This window comes from Cryptomeria japonica, chromosome 11 (assembly GCF_030272615.1).
Source record: "Cryptomeria japonica chromosome 11, Sugi_1.0, whole genome shotgun sequence".
NCBI lineage: Eukaryota > Viridiplantae > Streptophyta > Pinopsida > Cupressales > Cupressaceae > Cryptomeria > Cryptomeria japonica.
In genome coordinates this window covers 605,605,505-605,630,616 of record NC_081415.1, presented here as the reverse complement: position 1 = coordinate 605,630,616, position 25,112 = coordinate 605,605,505, and positions in this window count along the sequence as shown.

Genomic DNA, 25,112 nt, shown 5'->3' with positions numbered 1-25,112 from the left:
TTCAATAAAGCGACAGGTAATATCCGACCAAACCCATAAAACTCCTAACTTCTGAAATGTTGGTCAGTGCTGGCCAATCAACAATGGCTTGGATCTTTGAAGGATCTATGGATATACCTTCTCTTGAAACCACATGACCAAGATAGTTCACCTCAGACTAGAAGAAGTCACATTTTGCCAAATTGGCATAAAGATGATTCTCCCTCAAGCACTACAATACCTAACGTAAGTGACCCTCATGCTCCTCCATAGTTCTAGAATAAATTAGAATGTCATCTAAGAATACAATGATGAAACAATCAAGACAAGTGAGAAAAACCCCATTCATGAGGATCATGAAAATTGAAGGTGTGTTCGTCAAACCAAATGGAACCACTGTAAACTCATAGTGACCATAACGAGTACAAAACACTGTCTTATGAATGTCTGCATCCTGAATGCGCAATTGATGGTATCTATATTTTATGTCAATCTTAGAGAACACCTTGACTCCCTTAACTTGATCAAAAAGGTCATCTATATGAGGCAATGGATATCTATTTCGGATGGTCACCTTATTCAGCTATTGGTAATCAATGCATAACTGAAGAGAACCGTCTTTCTTCTTAACAAAGATAATAGGTGCACCCCAAAGAGAAACACTAGGACAAATGAATCCCTTGGCTAACAATTCCTCTATCTGCAACTTCAACTCACTCAACTCCTGAGTAGTCATCTGATATGGAGCTCTTGAAATAGGTTCTGCACTAGGAACCAAATCAATATGAAAGTCTATGTCTCGCTTTGGAGGCATACCAGGAATATCCAATGGAAACACAACAACATACTCTCTAAGAATAGGGTGACTATCAAGAGTGATTTCTCGACTCTCTGACTCATCCAAATCCTCAAGAGTAACTGCAAAAAGCTGACACCCTCTACGCATGCACCACTTAAGTTGCATAGTGGAAATCATACGTAGGGATATCAGTCTTTGAACTCCAACAATCTCCACTTCTCTGCCAGGGTCATCTAAACACTCCACTATCTTCTTACGACAATCTACAATCCATCCCCAACACAACTCCCTAAGAACCCAAAGGAATGACTCGAAGGTCAACTGAAGTAACTATGGTTCCTAGGTTCAACTCACAACTGGGAATAAAAGCATCTACAGAAACATGGACACCTGTAGCCAACTCTACTTGCCTCCTATTGACCTTCTTAGCAGCCATGAGTCTGCATCACTCCATAATGGAAACATAGCAAAACACCAATCCAAACTGATGAGCCAGGTCTCTACCTCGAGACCAGTACCCATACCATCAAAGTAAGGAGAGTTGGACCTCATCAAGTCCTTTATGTGACCCAAAGAAGGTGGATCTTGGTTAGCTGGAATTTCCCTCCTCCTGGGTGATCTCTCCCTCTCTCTCTCCTCTAGAACCTGCTGATGCAGCTCCTCAACCTAAGCATGAATAGGTTGGTCAAACTTAAGCTTGTGGCCTGACCTAGCAAGAACCTCCTAAAACATCTGTCTCAGCTCTTCCCTTTCGGGAACCTGCTCTCTTGCATGCTGAGAATCCTGATGAATAGACTATTCTGGGTCCATACTCACACGAGTGGGTGGTGGTAAAGGACTATGACAATCAGAACCATGTCCCCATCCTCCACCTCTGCCTCCTTTGCGACCACCCACACGACCACCTCCCCTAGCTTTCCTAGCCATGACCTAGCACCACAAAAGAGAAAATGGATCAAATCTACCACAAGGATAAGACAAGAGAAAACAAACATTAAGACCTAAGCAAGATGGTCAATTGAAAGGCTCACTATGAATCCAGAGTACCCAGTGTTGAAACTTGGGCTTTGATACCAAATACGATGCCCCGCCAGGAACCCTAAAGGAAAACAACACAACTAGGAAACTAAAGGGTGAATTTTTATTTTTTTAAAGATTAAGTGCATTAATTATAATAGTTGCACATCTAATAACACAACGGAAGTCTAACACATGATTTCCTAAGGGTTACCAACAAAGATTAATTTATAAATTATATTAACACCATGGCTAATCCAATTGTTCATTTAATTAGATAAATTAAATACTTAAGATTAAACCTACACATACATCTAAATTCCATAATGAAAGGATCAAAGTATTCCAATGCATTTATTTATCTATATTTCATTTATACATAAGATCAAAGCAACTAAATTAACATACATTCCACTCACATAATATTACAATATCCATAAATACATGGCTTCCAAAAATACCACAGAATCCACAAGTTACAATATCAAGGTTACATAAAAGTTTCATACAATGACCACAAGGTCTCAACTAAACAATGATCATGAACATGAGCTGGTACATGAACCACAAACCAAGAACACCAATGATACCTTTCCTTGCCTAAAGATAAAATCTAGAACATCTGATGGGAAGTGGAATGACCACTTGACCATGTGATCCCGAAATGGAACCACCCCACCATGCTAGGAGATAGTAGAAAACCCTCAAGAAAGAAAAATAAGACAAGTACGAAAGAAGTACATGACTCCGCAAATATCCATGTGACTCAACTCACAAACACTAGTGACTTTAAGGAGAGAGTATCATCACATGGCTTATAGTGGTTACCATGGTAGGCCTCCATAGGTCTTGGCCCCCATCTTGGGTTATCCTCGTAACCTCTCCCGAACTTTTGACTCCATCTAAGTCTCATGTGGACTCTACCAATCCTTTCGTGAAGACAAGGTGGTAAGTTTTCCATTCTAGGCCTTCTGACCACATCTTGAGCCTATACAAGCACTCAACCATGTGTGAGGCACATTATCTTAATTAATATTTATTCTACCCACCCCTAATCAATTATTAGGTTATCACTTCTTAATTGACTTTTGACGGGTTATCCTGCCATCCACTTCGATTGCGACCCCCGCTCAAAAGCCACTCTCTCTCATAGGACACTAACAAGAAAGGTCTCTCTATGAGAACTCTATGGAAAAACAAACAGCCATACCTAATCCTAACAACCCACAGGTGAAGGATACACAATCACTAACCCAGGATTGACCATTTGGAACAAAACACACAATGGCTCATATCAATGGGGTTATACAACAACACTTGACCAAGGGGATATAAGAACATATGACATAATGACAACTTAACTAGAATAGAAATGAAATTAAGCTTGACTACAAATACCATTTACACAAGATCCTAATATAGACAATCTTTTCTTTAAACAACCAAAAGCATAAAATACTTGCAATTAAAGATTTTCTAGAAAATAAGAAAATACAATTATATTAATACAAGAAAATTAATGTTGTCATTTGTCGAATAAGGTTAAATAAATTCACATATGAATTAATCTCCTAATGTGTTTCCAAGCATAAATATAAAATCAAAAAATTACAAGCTTTTCTGAAAATACCCAAACTTTGAAATAATTATATATATAATATAATTATATGAATACATATATATACATCATATATATATGTAAAGCAGAAAATCGAACCCTAGGTGTTCTCCCCCACTCCAAGGAGAAAGGGGGTCACTAGGATTGATGGTTTTCACTTAGGGGAGACTTTACATTCAAAAGAGGGGTTGAAACCCATAAGATCCAATCCCACATAATGCAAGATTGGATTCTAAATGAGTTTCAAGGGTTAAGATAGCAAGGCTACCCTCTTTTGTAAAGAATGTAGATAGAAGATTGAACTAGGAATGTATGTAGAAGCAAGAAAGATTCACTTATAAACGGAGATAGGAATATAGGATGAAGCTACAGACCTGGAATTAGTAGTAAAATGTCGAGACGGCGCTGTCCTACAAATTTGAGCAAAAGTTGACGGGACGATGGCGCCCGGCGTGCACACGGTCCTCCGAAAAATCCGCGAAACGAAGGGGGATCTGTTCATCTCTGCACAAGGATTCTAGATTTTCAATTACAGCCATGTACCTGCAACCTACACACAGAAAAGCAGAGACGATTGGGGGGTTAGGGATTAGGGGTTTGCCCTTAGGTCAAACCCCGGTTTTGGAATTAACCAAGAAATGAGAAATGCTGTAAATGTAAATGTTTGTAATGTAAACAAGTACTTGATACCTTGTTGTAAGAATGTTTGTATTCTTACATGCGAAGGTGTAAATTTTGTTGTATGTTGTATGTGGTATGTGATCTCCTCTTCAATGGTTGAATCCTTGTCTTGAATGCGACAGTTAGCCTTGAATGGAGACTTAGAATGATCAATTGCTTGAAGGAATGCTTGAATGCTTGAATGCTTGAATATCGTTTCCACCCTTTTTTTCCATCTACCCAAAATGGGAAAGGAAATGTAGTTTATATACTTGTCAATTAGGGTTAAAAGACTAATTTTTCCGACCTTAGGCCGACCTAGGAAGATTATTTTCCAATTTGCAAACTAAAAGACCCGAAGCCCCATAAGAGACCGGGCCCAAAAATAGGGCCAGGGACCAGGGTGCTGGACGCCATGGTCCTGGGGGATGAGGACGCTGGGTGCCCTAGTCCTGAAGGACCAGGGCACTGGGCGCCATGGTCCCACCTCCAGGGACAGCAGGGTGCAAGGAGGATCAGACCAGGGTGTTGAAAAATGCAGTTTTTGATGTCATGGACAAGTTTCGGGGTCTCCATTCAGGTTCAGTGTTGCGTCGCCATCGTGAAGACCCAAATGCGGTCAAAATTGCAAGTGTCGCAATTTTAGGATGCTACATTTAGCCCCCACTTTAGCGGGAGTATAAGCGTATGCCAATACTTCCGGTAAAGTACAAGGAAACAACATTGAAAGACTTTCACCATGTCAAGAAGGAAAGATACACCAAGCCCCCAGTGGACTAAGGATCTTATGACTTTGATTGACAAAGTAAAAGGGAAGATCACGAGGGAGAACCATGACTGTCAGTAGTAAGGTTCCCTCACTATGAGTCATGCAAGAAAGATATCAAAAATTTTCAAGTATCTTAAAGAGATATGAACAGGGTGTATGCCCCCCTACGTTAAAGCGATCACACATGCCTCATCGGGGGTGATTGCTTTAAGGTAGTGATACATATAGGAAATGAGAAGGAAAGGAGCATGTTATCACAAGGATTTAGCCCCCAAGTGTGAGATAAGCCCAAGGATAATAGACACAAAACACAAAGCGCAAGGTGACTTTGCTTTCCTTGGGGTCAGTATGCTGTATGATAATTCATGTATATCATATGTATGTATGCATAATTGTTCTTCATTCCCCAATCAAGGAAGGTCACCTAGAAGAAGGGAACACATGTGTCTTTTGAGTCAACATGAGAGAGACCAAAAGAGATCTCAATGTTTTGCATCGTCCTCAAGTAGACAACACTAAGGACAACAAATAGAAGAATGAGAATAACACATAGAAGAAGTAACAAAAGAGAGGAGGAAAGAGTCTGCTATGCTAATGAAACTAGTCTAGCACGTCATCTACCCCCCGATCTTACTGATCAATGTTTCTGGAAGGTAGGGAACACGCTAGAGGAGGAACATCCAACACAGCAGATGGAGCTATCACGAGATCCAAACAAGGGCTATGTTCATGTTCCAAGCCACATTTTTCTTGTCTAGGAGCTAGGATAAGTGCTTTAGAAAATTCGTTAGATAAATGGTTATCGACATCAACCCTAGGTGTTAGGGATTAGGGGTTTCCCCTTAGGTCAAACCCCGGTTTTGGAATTAACCAAGAAATGAGAAATGCTGTAAATGTAAATGTTTGTAATGTAAACAAGTACTTGATACCTTGTTGTAAGAATGTTTGTATTCTTACATGCGAAGGTGTAAATGTTTTTGTATGTTGTATGTGGTATGTGATCTCCTCTTCAATGGTTGAATCCTTGTCTTGAATGGGACACTTAGCCTTGAATGGAGACTTAGAATGATCAATTGCTTGAAGGAATGCTTGAATGCTTGAATGCTTGAATATCGTTTCCACCCTTTTTTTCCATCTACCCAAAATGGGAAAGGAAATGTAGTTTATATACTTGTCAATTAGGGTTAAAAGACTGATTTTTCCGACCTTAGGCCGACCTAGGAAGATTATTTTCCAATTTGCAAACTAAAAGACCCGAAGCCCCATAAGAGACCGGGGCCCCAGAAATAGGGCCAGGGACCAGGGCGCTGGGCGCCATGGTCCTGGGGGACCAGGGCACTGGGTGCCCTAGTCCTGAAGGACCAGGGCCCTGGGCGCCATGGTCCCACCTCCAGGGACAGCAGGTTGCAAGGAGGATCAGACCAGGGTGCTGAAAAATGCAGTTTTTGATGTCATGGACAAGTTTCGGGGTCTCCATTCAGGTTCAGTGTTGCGTCGCCATCGTGAAGACCCAAATGCGGTCAAAATTGCAAGTGTCACAATTTTAGGACGCTACAATATATTATATACTTATAATCATGTTACAAAATATATATGTAAAATCATGAATTAGTTTTCTTAGTATTAAAATAATAGTAAAATAATATAATGCCCATAAAAAAACCCTATATATGAATATATATATATATATATAATAATTTAATTTAAAAATTAAATTTATTAACCCTGCATGGAAATCCAAAATATCAAATTTTGGTCTGCACGAAATTTTAACTAGGAAACAGTGAATTAATATAACCATGCTACCGTAGGTAGCAAGTGCTACCGCTAGTAGCACCGCTACTACACGGTAGCAGATACTACCACTGGTAGTACTACTACCATCAGTAGCACTGCTACCCTACGGTATCAGGTACTACCGCCGGTAGCTGTACTACTATCGGTAGTAACTACCAAAGGTTATTTTTTTATTTTATTTTATTTTTAACATACAATAACCTAAAAAACTAGTAAATTCTATTTTCAACCAAAATTTATTTGCAATCAAATTTATTAAAAGGGATAAGTTAACATGAAATAATTAAAAATCAATTTTCTTTCTTTTCTTTTCTCATGCAAATTAATTAATTTCCTAAATAAATAAATTAAAGCAATACTTCAATTCTAATCAATTCTAATTAATTCTTTTATTCATTTATTTATTCTTTTATTCTTTTATTTATTTGAAATTCTAGGAAACGATAAATGAAATTAATCTAATTTATTTTCACTAAAATTTAAATAAAATATATTTTTAACATCATGTAGCTTGCAACTTAATTTAATAACCTTTTTTAATTAACTAAATTTATAATCTCAATGCATAAAATATATAATTCAAAAATACCAACTGTATATGGTGAAAATGGATAACAAATAACAACAATATTGAAAGACTAAAATGGATTCAACCACTAAACCCTAGCCTAACAATGAACAAAGATCCACCATAACATATGAAGATAACCTAAGACAATGCAAAATAACTCAAAATCATAAAGATTATACCATCACATGTCCAATAGGGTTTTGATCTCCATTCTTCCTATCTCCATTGATCTTGTTTGATATGCTTGCTCTCAGATTTTTGTATGCACAAGAGCTCAACAAAGAACGGAATGTGGTTGCAAGTAGGATCGTAGTGTAGCCAAGTACTCCAAAATCAGTCATTAGCATGTGTCATTAGGGTTTGACAATGAAGAAAGCATCTCCTTAAATAGAAGACACAATAAGAAATGGAGGGTTAAGATTGAGAGGTGTAAAAAGAGAGGTCGGCTAGGATTAGAGGGTAGGTAAAAGAAATAGCAAAATAATGAGAGAGGTAGGTAGTGTAGGAATTAAGAGATGAATGACATGTGTCATGTGTAGAAAAAGATAATGAATTAATTAAATAAATAAAGATTTATTTAATTAATAGAAGAAGTGGGATCAATTAAATAAATAAGATATTTATTTAATTTAGGAAAGGGATAATTTAAATAAATAAATGTATTTATTTAAATGAGAAATAAGGCTAGAAGAGGATAAATGAATTAATTAAATAAATAAGGATTTATTTAATTAATAGAAGAATTAGGCTTAGATAATTAAATAAATAAAATATTTATTTAATTAGACTAGACAATTTTAGGTGTCTACATTTTGCCCCTCTTTGAGACAATGCGGCTTGTCGCGTTGTTTCAAAGAAGATAAGATGAACTGATACAAAGTTGCCCCAGTATGGGAATTATATGCCCCCTCGAGAGATTGGATGAAAATGTCTGAAAAGATTGCAGACAATCTCTCGATAAGAAAGATGGGATAGAATGGGTTGAGCGAATAAAGTGACAAAGTCACGAGATAAGAAAGACTGACTCGGGAAAGGAAGACAAGGGCTAGGCTAGGCTATAAGATAGACCACGGGCAAAAGATATCCTCATTGTCATGTAGGGACGTCTGTGTTCCCTGGTCACGTTTGTGCATGGCATAGGCACCTTTGTGTTCAAAAAACGCGTCTGTGTTGCAGAAGCGCATTTATGCAGTCTATAAGCGCGTTTATGAGTGAAAAGTGCGTTTGTGTGTCTAAATGCATGGTTTTAGTCTTCTAGGTCAAATCGGCAGTTCTGTGATGAACATCCGCTGTCGATTGGATAAGCTGCTGAGAGGATACACTCAAGCAGGTCCTCTAGGAAGAGTAGAATAGATCAAGGCACTTTGTGATGAACAGGGAGCACCAAGATAGGCAACACTTTGTGATGAACAGGGAGTGCGAATGTGAGTGACACTTTGTGATGAACAGGGAATGTCACACACGTAGTACTTTGTGATGAACAGGGAGCACTACTAGGGTAGATAGCAACACTTTGTGATGAACAGTGAGTGTCACTAGGATAGATAACCAGATGCATTTAGGTAGCAAGTAGCATTTTGTGATAAACAGTGAATGCCACAATAACGGACAAAATTGATTGTGTGACTGCAGGAGTATTTGCCGATGTTAGAGTCACGGGAGAGATTCCCGTCGACTCAGAGACTGTGACCAGAGTTGTCGATTCAGGACATGATATCCATTGAGGAGATGGGTCTCACACATGTGCTCTATGTGCCTGAGTTTCGGGCAAACATGGGGTTGCTGACTGCGTTAGCTGAGAGATGGCACACGGAGACGTGCACGTTTCACCTGCCGATGGGTGAGATGACAGTTACATTAGAGGATGTCTACAGGATTCTGCATATCCCTATTGATGGAGAGTTGATTCCCTATGACCGTGACGGTGACAGGGAGGCATTGAGACGGGTTTTCCAGGATCCCGGGTTGGAGATGCGAGCAGGTCATGTAGCCTGGGATACCATGACTGCCACAGGTTTAGCATTGCCGGCAGTTATTGGGGGAGCCATCAGTGGGTATTTGTGTCTAGACAGGGCCACACGAGGATTGGCAGTGGGCTGGGGAGGGGCATTGGAGACGTTGATGACAGAGCACACCAGGTATGCATGGGGGCCATGTGTCCTGGCACATTTGTATTATGAGCTGCATCAGTTTGTGTACCACGGATTAGTGGGTTTGGGCTGCGGCGTGACTCTCTTGCAGGTGTGGGCTTATGAGTACCTTCCCATCACACGACCCATTCATTTCAGAGGCAGAGGACAGGGACGGAGCTTCGTGCACTTGTACGACATGATTACTTCCCAGCCTCGGATTGGTAGATTGGAGCATTGGAGGCACGTCATAGATGACATAGACATGGTCATCTGGAGGCCGTACCTGGGGTGCGAGGAGTGGGAGGACGATGCATTGGAGCTACCATATGTTTTCAGGAGAAGGTATCTGATGGGGCAGACACCCTATATTCTGGAGAGGCAGCTTGTTGACAGGGTATGCAGGCAGTTTGGGCGGATCCATCGGATGCCACGGGGCTCGGGCATGTATGCCCGTACGGTCAGAGATCAGGTGCAGTTTGGGCCGCTATTATCATATGATCAGGCGGTGACACAGCTAGCAGAGATGATGTCGATGCCATGGGACATGTGGCCAGAGGTAGATGATGTAGGGATGGACGCAGAGTACTCTGCGTATTGGGCAGAGCATCCGTTTCCCAGGTTGACAGATCCGGCAGAGCCACTGGAGGGAGAGGGTGGAGGAGATGATGATGATGGTGGAGGGGATGGAGGTAGGGGCTGGCGGAGGCAGAGGGGAGTGGTGGGAGAGAGGCGAGTAGCACCTTGGAGGGAGGGAGGATAGGAGAGAGCAGCTCCGGTGGTGAGAGGATGGGGTGGACTGCCCCTACAGGTACCAACAGCACAGGGTCCTAGACAGGGACCGAGACAGGTGCAGGGACAGGGACAGGTACAGGCATAGGTACCTATTCAGGCACCTAGACAGGTGCAGGCAGAGGCACAGGGACAGGCACCTGTAGAGGAGGAGCCACAGGCAGAGGCTGAGGGCGGAGATCCTGAGGAGGATGAGCTGTTGAGGCTGCGAGAGATCTGCCAGGGCCAGGCAGATGAGATTGAGGATTTGGTGCGGGAGAGAGATCACCTCAGGATCAGGGTCAGAGACACAGAGCGGGAGAGGGATCAGGCCATCCAGAGATATACCGAGGCCGAGACAGCTCTAAGGGCAGGGAGGCGGGCAGTAGAGGATGCAGGGGCAGGCTACGCATATGTCTTGCGAGCCGGAAAGGAGATCGCCTACTGGAGGGATCTATACTATGCAGCCGTGCCAGCAGATCAGCGGGCTAGGAGCTTCCATACATCATCGCGCACAACGACGGCTACGGGAGGGAGTCGCAGGAGGCAGGCATCTAGCGGTGGGGTCATGGGGCCTCCACCACCACCAGAGAGACAGGGGGATCCTGGGGTGGGACCATCTACAGCTCAGACTCCGTCGAGGCCAGGCAGCTCCGAGGGAGGGAGTTCCTCATAGCTATAGTGGGCTCCCATTGTATCAGTATATGTATCACTTCTTGTATTGTAGACACCTGCGGGTGATTCTTTGTAGCCATATGATTCTTTTGACATCATTGTATCATGACACATTGTGATTATATATGAGAGATGATTCATTTTTGTGGCAGCTATATGCATGTGTACCTTATGTGATGAGATGCTTCTATGATGTATATGTTTTATGATATGGATGCTTATATGATGCAATGCAATATATTTTTGTTCTTTTATGTTGTATATGAGATGCATGATGCAAATGTGAATGTATGTAATGAAAATGAATATGATAATGCAAATGATTATTTACATAATGAAAATGTGAGATGTGCTAACATGTGTTATATGCAGGATGTGATGCAATTGTGATATCTATATGTATGTATGAAATGCTTATATGTGATAATGCAGGTGTAACTATATGAAATGCAAATGTTTTTGGTGTGTCATCATATTCAGTCATGTGATAGCGGGCTACGCGGACTCGAGAAGGACAATGGAAGTCAATCAAGAAAGGGGGATGGAAGACAGAAGATATGAACGTGAAAGAGCTTCTTGTGCGTTATCATCATTGAGCTTATTATGGCAAAATAGGTTATAACAATCGAGGCATTTGTTCGACCCAAAAAGTCATTGTACCTGTTTGCATGGAGATAAGACAGTCACAAACAAGGAATGCCCTAGTTCACACTAGACTCACAGTGTCCTCATATCCTTGGACAAGTCATAGCATTACTAAAAGACAATCGACAGACAACAAATGCAAATAGGTGACGATACCCCATCCTTGCCTTTCTAGTCAAAGACATCCTGGAGATAGAATCTCTAGTCAGAGACATCCTGGAAAAGCTAAAAGACATGTCACCAAAAGATAAAATCAAAAGAAAACCAAGACTCGACACCAACATCCACTATATTCCTCAAGTTTAGTGTCTCTTGTCACTTGTTTAAGTCTTATTCAATTGTGGTCACAATGTTCACTTTCACAAAAAGGATAGATAGCACTGAACCATATGTTGTCTGAGTCTATTGAAAGATTTGATTTGGTTGAAGCTCATTGTTGCTGCTGTGTCTCATTGGAAACTGACTGAATCCATGAAACTGATACTTTATTGTGGAGAAGATGGAACTTTATTGTGGACTGGCGATGCAGATGTTGCTTTATTGCGGATTGTGCACGGATAGACTTGAAGGAAGCTGGAAGAAACTGTATTCCTCGAAACATGTGATGTTCTCAGTTCCACATCCATTACTAGACGTAGGATTTGCCTTAGTCACAGATAGGATTTGATTTATTATGGATGGAAAGGGAGTGAAAAGGGATGTTTATGGATGGCTAACCAATCTTGGGTAGATCAATAACAAGCCATGATGGGAATGGGTAAGTTTATTGGTGAGTGAATAGGTTGTGAGTGTGTGCAATGTGAAAGATGAAAGAGAATCCTGAAGGAGGGAGGAGCAAAGTCTCTCTACGCATGGCGCTGGTGACCCAGTTTTCACCATGGTACTTGCCCAGGGCGCCACCGAAGTGGTTTTCACCGTTGGACGAAATTATTTCTCTTTACTTTTTTTTTTTTTTTGTTGTCACAAGGTGCCTGTTTGCCAGGTTTTCACCAAGTAACGATTTTTTGTTTTTATAATTTTTTTGTATTTTTGAAATTTTTTGATTTTTTTTTTGTATTTTTGCATTAGGATATTCCAAAGAGCTTATGTGTAGAATCTGCGAAGGTGCATGCTGTTGATAGGATCCTCCAAGGGTTCACCTTCTGTAGTTGAGAGCTGATATGCCCCAGATCCATATACTGCTGTGATGATGTAAGGACCAAGCCAGTTGGGTTCAAATTTGCCCTTCTTATCTCTGTCTTGCTGATTCTTGGGGTTCTCTCTGAGGACTAAGTCACCTACCTCAAATGTGCGAGGCTTGACCTTGTGATTGTAACTGCGACTCATTCTTTGTTGGTAAGCCTTGAGATGATTAAAAGCAGTGTGTCGTCGTTCCTCCAGCAGTTCTAGTTCTTGTAAGCGAGAGACCTTGTAGTCTTCATCGTTGATTATGTTTCTCAAGGAGACCCGTAAAGAAGGTAACTCGACCTCAATAGGCAAGATGGCTTCAACGCCGTAGACAAGTGAGTAGGGTGTAGCTCCTGTAGGTGTGCGGACACTGGTACGATAGGCCCAAAGTGCGGGATTGAGTTGGACATGCCAGTTACGGCCAGCGTCGTCGACTGTCTTTTTAAGGATTTTGAGAATTGTTTTATTAGATGCCTCAGCTTGGCCATTACCTTGGGGGTAGTATGGTGTGGAGAAATGGTGAGAGATATGGAAGTGCTCACAGAGTTCACGAACATCCTTATTTTTTAAGGGATGCCCGTTATCAGTAATAATGGAAGTAGGAATCCCGTATCGGCAAATGATGTAGTTCAGGATGAAAGTAGCGATTTGTTTCCCAGTAACTTGTGTGAGAGGCACGGCTTCAATCCACTTTGTGAAATATTCTGTGGCTGTGATAATGAATTTATGTCCATTGGAAGAAGGAGGGTGAATCTTGCCTATGAGATCGAGTCCCCACTGACAAAAGGGTCAAGGAGATGCAAGTGGCTGTAGTTCCTGTGCTGGTGCATGTATAAGGTCTCCATGAATTTGACACTGCTTACACTTTTTGACAAACTGATATGCATCTTTTTCCATAGTAGGCCAGTAGTATCCAGTCTTGATGAGTTTCTTGGCCAAGGTAGGACCACTAGTATGCGGACCACATATCCCTTCGTGCACTTCTCGTAATGCAATCTGAGCTTCGTCACTCTCTAAACATCTAAGGAGGGTGCCATCTAGACCTCGTCGGTATAGGATATCAGCTAAAATGACGTATCGAGAGGATTGGCGAATGAAAGTGGGGCGTTGGTTGTTCGATAGATCGGGAGGTAAGATATTGTCATGAAGGTATGTGAATATGGAACCATATAACTGGGATTCAGGACCAACAACACATATCATTTCCGTAGGAGTGATCTCATATGAAGGAATCAGCAGGTTGTCTACCAGGAACTCATAGCAGGTCTCATTTTGCAGTAGATCAATGAGCGAAGCAATTTTAGCCATGGCATCAGCAGCACGATTCTATTCTCTTGGTATCTGCTCAAACTCTATCTTTGCAAAGTGCTGTTTCAGATCATCTACCAGTTGTTTGTAAGGCATTAGCTTTTCATCTTTTGTTTGATAATCATCAGTTACTTGACGGATGACCAATTGAGAATCCCCAAAAACATGAAGCTCTTGGATCTTCCACTGAACTGCAATTCTTAGCCCAGTTGTTAATGCCTCGTATTCCGCTATATTGTTGGTGCAAGGAAATGATAAGCGGTATGACTTTGGTATAGAATCGCCTTGAGGAGTTATAAAGAGTATACCCGCTCCTGCCCCATGCTGTGTGTATGAGCCGTTAAAGTATAGTTGCCATGGCTTTGCAGGTGATATTGTTAGAATGGACTCATCTGGAAATTCTGACTGTAGAGGAACATCATCTATCATGGGAGCATCTGCCAATTGATCTGCAATTGCTTGTCCTTTTATAGCTTTTCTGTCCACGTATTCAATGTCGAATTCACTCAAGATCATTACCCACTTGGCTAGCCGCCCAGTAAGTGTAGCTTTGTTGAGAAGATATTTTAGTGGATCAATTCTGGCAATCAACTTAGTCTTGTGAGTGAGCATATAATGTCATAATTTTTGTGAAGCGAAGACCACAGCGAGACATGCACGCTCAATTGGTGTATAGTTCAGCTCATATCCCACCAATGTGCGACTGATATAGTAGACTGCTTTTTCCTTGCCGTCAGGTATTTGCTGTGCTAGGAGTGCCCCCAGTGCTGTTGGAGTAGATGATATGTAAAGTAGCAATGGTTGATCTGGAATTGGTGGCATCAAAACTGGCGGGTTCAAAAGATAGTCTTTAAGGGCCTGAAAAGCCTGTTGATAGTTTTCATCCCATTTGAACTTGATGTTTTTGTGTAGCAGGTGCTGGAAAGGATTACACTTATCTGCAAGTTGTGCTATGAATCTTCGTATGGACTGGAGTCTCCCCTGTAAAGACTGAAGTTGACTGATATTCTTGGATGGCGGCATGTCCAAGATAGCCTTGACTTTTGTTGGATCAGCTTCTATTCCTCTTTTAGACATAATGAATCCTAGGAGCTTCCCGGAGGTTACTCCAAAGACACATTTCTTAGGATTTAGCCTTACCTTGTACTTTTCCAACCGATCAAAAGCAACTGAAAGTATGTCCAAGTGTGTATTTCTGTCTATTGATTTAACCAAAAGATCGTCAACATAATCTTCCACGATTATGTGCATGAGATCATGGAAGATAGTAGTCATAGCTCGTTGATACGTGGCACCTGCATTTTTCAGCCCAAAGGGCATGACATTCCAGCAGAAGGTTCCCCATGGACAAGTGAATGATGTTTTATGTTGATCTTTGGGTGCTATCCTGATTTGATTATATCCAGAAAATCCGTCCATTAAGGATAACATCTCATGGCCTGCTGTGAGATCAACAATTAAATCAATGTTTGGTAATGGGAAATCGTCCTTTGGACAAGCCTTGTTGATATCCCTGAAGGCTGTACATATTCAGATGCTGCGATCTGGTTTTCTAACAGGTACTAAGTTGGAAATCCATTCGGGATAATCAATTGGACGTATGAATCCGACATCCAGTAATTTCTCCAGCTCTGCCTTGACTAATAATGCCACTTGTGGATGCATTTTCCTCAATTTCTGCTTTACTGATTTTGCCCCCGGTTTGACTGTTAAATGATGCATTACTAAATCCGGGTCTAGTCCAGGCATATCAGCATAAGACCATGCGAAGTTGACTTGTCGTTCCTTAAAGAAGCTTATGAATCTTGCTTTCTCGGCCTCTATCAATGATTGAGCCAAAAATATGTTATGTGGAACCTCTGTTGTACCAATGTTTGTCTTTATAGTCTCCTCTACCAACATGGATGATTTTTCCTCGTTTGATGCTAGGAGAATGTCAAGCCTTCCGTCTTCGGGTGCCTCAGAGAGGTTTTCACCCTCAGATATGTCCTTTCTTTTTACTTTTTTAGAGTCAGATAGCGCCACAGTGTGGTTTTCGCCATAAGACCCTTGTTTTGTTTTTATTTTCACATTTTTGCGACTAGAAGGCCCGACACCCTCACCAAAGTATGCCATGTTACTAAGCTCTATGGCGTATCCTGCTTTATGGTCTCCAGGAGGAAGATCATCACGAATGCCAAGATAATCGACAATAGCTTCATCATTTTGAAATGTATCAAACTGTGCTGGTCCGTCATGATCCCAGTCAATGAGTTGGGGGTGAACGAGGGGAAGGTCTTTAGTGTTTTTAGAGTCCGTAAGGCTAATAGTGAAGATGTGGTTATATTCAGGTATGTCCAGATAGTCATCGAGGTCGTCAATGGCACTCTCCTCATCAGTTTCGATCATGAGTGAGTCCAAATTATCATCACTAGTAGCACCCTCAGGGACAGGTGTCCTCATCCTATGTGATCTTGACCTAGGGCCTTGAAACGTCGACTGTGCGGGATCCTTATGGGTCAGTTCTTGACCAACTCTGAATTTCTTGTAAAACTCCTCCTCCTCTGTAGGTTCCTCTGGCTCTCTAAATGTCTCGTTGAGCTCATAGTCGCTAGAGGATTTGTCTGAACCCCATTCCCATTCATTGGAATCTGTAGAATAGTCATCTTCTTGTTGAACTTCAGCCACTTTGACTCGCCATATCTGTTTTGTTCTTTTATTGTGAATCTTGGGATTTAGAAAACCAAGCCCCTTGGAGCGTTCCCTTCTTGTAGTTAGCTCAGGTTGTAAAGGCTCCATGACACCTTCTTTGCGTAGTCCAAGAGGACTTTTTCCATCATACCCGAATCTTTGCAGAATTTTGAAACCTTTGCCATAGTTCTCACAGGGTATTATAATTTGATCATGTGTATCCTCTTCAGCGTCCTTATATAGAATTTTATATAAATTTTCTTCCTCTAGTTCACCCCATTTTTGAAAGACGGTAGGATCCCATTTGAGTAGCATGAGGGAGATTTGCTTATTAGGATGTGGCCTCCCATATTCCTTGGGGGAGTTCATGACTTGTCGTAAGAACATTGTTTGATTCAGAGTGTATTCTCCCATGCCTTTGTCTTGAAACTTGGCTCTAAGTTCACCTTGTTTGGATGTTGAGGGCTTTAATGACTCAGGATCAATATATGCTGAAGAAGGAGTAGCCTCATGATTGCTGGGAATGATAGTCTCAGTATGTGATCTCAAGTTATTGCAATATATGAATGGATTTGGATCACCATTGACCGTTACCTCGACTCCATTATGAGGAAACTTAATGCATTGGTGGTATGTTGATGGGACTGCCCTCATTTCATGAATCCACGGACGTCCTAGCAATATGTTATACGTGAGGTCTAGATCCAGGACTTGACAAACCACGTCCTTTGTGACTGGCCCTATTCTTAGTGGTAAGATGACCGTGCCCTTGGACGAACGCTCTTCATCATCATAAGCCTTAATAGTGATTTGGTTTGTAGAATTCACAGCTTTGTCAGAATATCCCAATTGTCTGATGGTGCTCAATGTACAAATATTAAGACCTGCTCCTCCATCTATCAGGATTCGTTTTATTCGGTGTTTATGTATGAAGGCTTCAATGTGTAGAGGTGCATTATGAGGCTGACTTATGGAGGCATCATCGGCTTCTGTGAATGTGAGGGAGTGTGGAATAGATAAGTATCCCACCATGGCTTGAAACTGGTCCACATTCAGATCAGTAGGGACAGCAGTATCTCTCAAGGTTTTATCAAGGATAGCTTTATGTGCAGGAGATATACGTAAGAGCTCAAGAATAGAGATGAGTGCGGGTGTTTTCCCTAATTGCTCTACAAGGTCGTACTCAGGCTTGGTAGATGAAAGATTGGTATTCTTGGTAGAGGCACCTGGCAATGTGATCTTACCTCGACGGGTTGTAACATGACATTCAGAAGTAGATGCGGACGAAGATCCCACACCTTTTAGGACAATTTTGGGTCTTTGAGAAGGATTCTCAGGCTTTTTGTTTTTGATAGTAATGGTAGAAATATGATTGTCCATTGAGATGTGATTAATAGTGGAATCATAATTGTAAGATGCTCTAGTGTAATTGGCTTGATCATCTGTGACTTTGCCTTTTCCCTTGTCATGTTTTGGGAATGGTTCCTTAAACACCTCATGCTCTTGGTTAGATGAATGTCCCTCAATCTCAATATCTCCTCTGTCAATGAGATCTTGTACAATGTTTTTCAATCGATGGCAATTACTTGTCTTATGACCCTTGCTCTTATGAAATTCGCAAAATTCATCATCATTCCACCAATTCGGTTTTACCTTTGGTTCATATGGAGGAAAATTTGGGACCGTGATCACTTTGTTTGCTACAAGCTTTTTGAATACTGATTCAAGTGGTTCTCCCAATGGAGTATACTTCCTTCATGGTTTAGCAGCCGTTTGATTGTTCACTTGATTGTTGGTAGAATTTGAACCAGAAAAGACGAACTTTGGTCTCACTGTATTGGCATCAACAACACCATCATTAACCGTGTTCTTGTTCTTGTTCCAAAATTTTGGTTTGTCCTTTCCTTTGAAGTCCTCTTTGTTTTCTTTGAATAGCTTGATAACTCCTTGTTCAATTAAGACTTTTTCTGTTGCTAGGCCCTTTTCAATGACATCCTTGAATGTAGACAAACAAGCTTTTCTGAGATCATAGCCAATAGTTTTATTAACGTTTTGTGTGAACATCTCCACCATTTGTTTTTGCGGGATCTCACAAGAGCATCTACTAGCTAGATTTCTCCATCTCTGTAAAAATGTGGCGAAAGATTCTCCTTCCTTTTGTTTCGTATTGCACAAGGTAGTAACTGAGACATCTGTTTCAATGTTGTAAGAGAAATGCTGAATGAATGCCTCTGCTAAGTCACCCCATGACTTAATACCGGGAGGTAATAGAGAAAACCATTCCATCGCTTGATCTCCTAAGCTCTGTGGGAACAACCTCATTAAGTATGTTTCTTCTGCGGCTACCTCAATGCAAGCTGTGAAGAATTGTCTTATATGTGCCTTGGGGTCTCCTCTCCCTCTATATTTGTCAAATTTTGGTGTTACAAAGTGCGGAGGAAATGAAGGCATTGGAATGCTCTTATTGAAGGGATAAGGGCATATATCTCTCATAGTATATGTGGGTTTTGATGTGCCCATGTCTTCCACTTTCTTTTGTAGATCTCTAATTTGTTGCTCCAAATTATTTTTGGGAGGAGATGGATTTCTTGTAGCATATCCCATGTTTGAAACACCCATTTGAGGAGGAGCTTGCTGCATATATGGATGATACTGATCGTAGGCATGTCCATATGGAGGTCTATATTGTTGCGACATATATGGAGCACTTGGCATAACTTCTTGTTGAGGGACCCCATATCTGTTTTGCGTATATAAACCATATTCAATAGGCCTTTCATTTTCCATTGTGTTGCCCCCAATTTTGACATGAGGTCTCCTTGTGTCAAAATTTTGAGGATGTCCTTGTGTATCCACTTGTCTTAATTGACCCATATCTTGAGCATGTGTTTGAGCATAAGGCCTCCATGATGGTCTTTGAGTGTAAGTATCATATATTTGAGCTTGTGTATGTGGTATTGCTGGTTTTTGAAGCAAAACTGATGGTGACTCCGGCATCATATTATTTGGTCCTCCACTATTTGGTCTCCTTTGATCCATGTTAGGTTGAGTTTGTTGTGAAGGTCTACTTTCCATAAGTTGAGATAAGTCAAAATCATGCGGTATTTTGGCTCCACTTTGTGCCATCATGTTTAGAAAATATTGACGATCTCTCCTCATTATCTCTTCAACCAATCTATTGAATTGAGGGTCCATTATAGATTCTTGTATGTCTGCTGATAGTATTGAAGAATTGTCCACTGTGTCATTGTGTGTAGCATTGTTTATAGTGTTTGCGCTTTCCACATTTGGATTGTGTCTATAAACATTCATGTCTGGTAATGTAGTGTGCTCAGGATTGTAGAATACATCATTGTCATACTCATAAGAACTCATGTTTATGGATTCTTGAGCTTCTTTAGCTATTCTCTTAGATTTTTGAAGGCGGGTTTCAACCATGAACTAGGTGTTAGACCAATATGTGAGAGACTAGATGAAAATGACAAGAGTATGGAAGACCAAGAGTTGTATGGAGTGTAAATGAATCTTGAGGTGTACTTGCAATGTCCAAAGTGTAAGACCAAGTATGTAAGTAGTAGAGTAGGTGTGACTTCCAAAGAGAGGATGGTTTCTCTTGATGAGGTAAGCTGACCTTGACTCTAAGTAAGACCAAATGAGACCCAAAGGTAAGAAACCTTGATGAGGGACCACTCAGCAAAGTGTAGTTGTATGTAGTGTGTTGACCAAGTATGATGAGGACAAGCAAGTGACCTTTTGACTCAAGTTTAAACAATTGTGAATGTAAAATGAGGTATGAAGCAATGATGGACTGTGTAAGACCTTAGAACAGGCTGAATGCTAGATTAAACCTGAAGAGACAACCTAGGAAGCTCAAGTATGCTGAAACTGATTTTCTTTGTTTGCTTGACTGTTAAAGTTTTCAAATCCTGACACAGACGCCTCTGTATACTTCACAGACGCGGTTTTAAGACACAGACGCTACTCTATTTGACGCAGACGCTGTTAAAAACACAGACACTATTCTGTACTTCACAGACGCGCTTATCCGACACAGACGCGGTTTGAACAGACACAGACGCGTTTCTGTAACCTTAGTGCAATTTTTCCTATCTATGAAGTTGTTTTGTTGTGACCAAATCTGATTTTTCGACTGTTTTTCGTGACAAGAGGACACAGTGTTGATGACTCAATGTTTGCAGACTGTTTAGACTCCAAAAAGTGTGTTGTTTGATGTAAAAAGTTTTTGCATACACTTGAAGACACAATGTTTTGTTGTTTTGTCTTGAATGTTTGAGTGTTTAGCATAAGACAAGCACAAATCTTAGGGCTGGCCAAGACAATAGTTGTTGATCCCACATAGGGTTTTACCCCCGAGGCTATGCTATTCAGAGCAGATACTTAGATGCTTGACCTCACTGGCTCCACCCTCGGCACTCACTTCTCGGGTCAGCCAAGCATCAGTCCCCATGAAAACTCCCCATGGCGAACTTTGTATCTCTACTAAGAACCGTATGTGTGTGGACCGCTACCAGAGGTCCGACCTCCTGCCTCAACAACTAGAAGGATTTGGGCATCTAAAACAAAGAGGTGCTAGTAAGGGCATCCGCTCGTGTGGCCATACATGCGGCACTTTCAGCTCTATAAATACAGAAGGCTCCCAGCCGGTAGGGGTTACGCCCTACAAATGATCAAATAAATTTGATCAAACGGGTTTATGGGGAGACATAGTGTCGGTATGAACTAATCAGCACACGTTATCCATAGTTTTCACCATGAATACATTTGATTATAGTGGTTTGGATGAGGTGGGTTTTCCTCGCTACCACTTGGGTCGTTCTTTTCTCACTAGTAGTCCTAATGACCACACGGGAAGACAGGCCCTCTAAAGAGTAAACAAAAAGAGCCTATTGCTCAAGACACAAAAGACAATGATTCAATTTTAGTGCACCAATTGAAGTGTTTGCTAAGCTATGAAACAAGGCACACAATAAAAATTACAAAACCCTAGCTAAGGCCCTGCAACAAAATTGTTAGTAGTTTGGGTTGTTTCAAATGATAACCCCTTCCTGCAAGCACACAAGTTAGGTAAATTTTAAAAAACCCAAAAAGACTTTGTAAAAAGGGGCCTTCAACAAAACATATTTAGCCTCCAAAGCAAGCTGCACACAATCAGGTTAGCTAGATCTGCAAGGGTTAGCCGAAAATAAACCAGATTTGAAACCCTAAGTACAAAATCCAAAAACCTGAATCGAAGGAACTTGAAAAAGTTGCAAAACAGAAAGCACAGACGCCTTTATACCAGACACAGATGCGTCTGAACTACACAAACGCGGTTCTGTAGTTCACATATGCGATCAGAGACCACAAACGCCTCTCCCTAACGCAGACGCGATAAGATCAGTCACAGACGCAGTTAAAATTCTCAGACGCGATTCTAGAAACCTGCAAAAATAAAAATCTGGCAAAAACACAGGCGCGATTCATGACATCACAGACGCTTCTGAAACACAAAAACGCGATCCGAACACTCGCAGACGCAGAAAAAAACCTAAAATGTCGTCGAAATCGTCCGATCTGCAACTTCAAAAATGCAAAATCTGCAACAAAAATGTTAAATGCAAAGGGACAAGAGTCCCACCGGGCGTGCCAAAATGTATATGGTGAAAATGGATAACAAATAACAACAATATTGAAAGACTAAAATGGATTCAACCACTAAACCCTAGCCTAACAATGAACAAAGATCCACCATAACATATGAAGATAACCTAAGACAATGCAAAATAACTCAAAATCATAAAGATTATACCATCACATATCCAATAGGGTTTTGATCTCCATTCTTCCTATCTCCATTGATCTTGTTTGATATGCTTGCTCTCAGATTTTTGTATGCACAAGAGCTCAACAAAGAATGGAATGTGGTTGCAAGTAGGATCGTAGTGTAGCCAAGTACTCCAAAATTAGTCATTAGCATGTGTCATTAGGGTTTGACAATGAAGAAAGCATCTCCTTAAATAGAAGACACAATAAGAAATGGAGGGTTAAGATTGAGAGGTGTAAAAAGAGAGGTCGGCTAGGATTAGAGGGTAGGTAAAAGAAATAGCAAAATAATGAGAGAGGTAGGTAGTGTAGGAATTAAGAGATGAATGACATGTGTCATGTGTAGAAAAAGATAATGAATTAATTAAATAAATAAAGATTTATTTAATTAATAGAAGAAGTGGGATCAATTAAATAAATAAGATATATATTTAATTTAGGAAAGGGATAATTTAAATAAATAAATGTATTTATTTAAATGAGAAATAAGGCTAGAAGAGGATAAATGAATTAATTAAATAAATAAGGATTTATTTAATTAATAGAAGAATTAGGCTTAGATAATTAAATAAATAAAATATTTATTTATTTAGACTAGACAATTTTAGGTGTCTACACCAACTATGAGATAACTCCATAAATTTAATTAATTAATTAAATCTACTAAAACACACAAACTGAACAAACCCCAAGCAAATAGTCAGAAAAAGTCAAACGACAATACATGAAGGCCGAAAAAATTGACAGGATGACCAACTGACAACACTCACAAGAGTGCAACTAAGTAAAATAGGGTCAACTACTACCTCCTCCACTTCCATCAGACAATATAAGGCACGCTCAGTCTTGTGAAGCCAAGTGGAGATGATACCCTGTACCTACCCAGTACTTGTACCTACAAAATCCTGCATCACCAAACCACACATGCATATATACAATATAGATAACATGACATACACACCGATGAAGGAGAATCGCGAAATTCCCTATCTCACCGGAATGAGTGAAGGAAAATCGTCCCCTTGCATCCAATACACTCGCAGACACTCAACATATAATTTCACATTGCATAGATAAAGTAAAGTGTTAGTACATTGCAATAATCCATAAAATACCATAAACCACAAGTACTAAAATACTGCAAATATATTATGCATCTCATATCCAGATAAAGCATGAAATAATGTCATATAAGTCTGAATAACACATCATGGTAATGTATCTAGTGAAAGTAAACAATAATAAATATGAGTCTAGTAAGTTCAAACGAGTAGGGGTACTACAAGAAGTTTACATAAGATCAAGCATTCAAGAGCATTCAGGCATTCAAGCATTCCTTTCTAGCATTGAGCATTCTCAAGTCTCCCTTCAAGGCTAGGTGTTGCATTCAAGACAAGGATTCAACTATTGAAGAGGAGATTGATTCCAACATTCACTTCCACACAAGCATTTCTATCAATATTGCTATCACAACCTCCCTTGAGGTGATTTACATTTTAGTCTTTCATTTACATCTACTTGCAAGTACTTTCTTTCATTACTTGGTTAATTCTAAAACTAGGGTTTGACCTAAAGGAAAACCCCCAATACCAACCCATTTTCATCTCTTTTTTGTGTGTAGGTTGTAGGCATGCAACTATACTTTCAGATTCGGGCTCCATTTGCAGAGGCAAAAAAACCCTTTTCGTTTTGTAGATTTTTTGGAGGATTGTGTACATTCCCACCATGGTCTAGGCAACTTTTCCTCAAATTTGTAGGGCGACTTTTTCTCAACATATTACTACTAGATCCAGGTGCATAGCTTCATCCCATACTCCAATCTCAAGTTATAATCAGTTCTTTGTCACTTTTGCACTACATAATTCAATCAATCTTTTTCATTTCAAATAGGAAAAGGGGATTAGCTTATCATTCCCATTTCACTCAGAATTCTATCTTCTTCTTTGGAGATGGAATCTAGTGAATTTTCCTCTTCTCTTCCAATATAATACATGAAAAGTGTTTGAAGGGAAATCCATAGCGAAACTCTCATCTCTACTTGGAGGGAAAGGGTAGTTTTCCTCTTCATCTCTCATTCACACATTTTTCACCCACCATTACATTTTGGTGATGTTCGTTTTGGTGAACCCGACATCTTGCATGCTTTCCTTTGAACAAAATTGCATAGTTTTCAAATCAATAGAGTGTCAATGGAAGTTCAACTCACCTTGTCGAGTGGTTGGACGACGAGTACGGACTAGAGTAGGATCTCCATCCTTGTAGGTCGCTCAGGTCGGCATTAAGGCTGTTAGGACCCAGGAGGCAACTGAGAGGGGGGGTGAGTCAATTATCTATTAATTTCAACCCAAATATAACTTAATCAAACATGATACTTAATACCGGTAAACCAAACTTAATGTCAGTTGATAGATTAGCAGCTAGTATTAATACCCATGAAACTTAATCCATAAAACAGAAAGAGAAACAACATCCACAACTCATAACACAAAGATTTTAATGTGGAAACCCTATAAGGGGAAAAACCATGGTGGGAAACCTTACCCACAATCAGATGATACTCCTACAGATAGTATGTATATACAACTAGGGTCTGCACATGCAGAAACACCAACCACCTAGAGAACACTGCTCAAATGAGAGTTGCAATGACTATAATTGGATAATTAAATCCTAGAATAATGTACTTCTCAACATAGTATCTCAAATGCTAGATT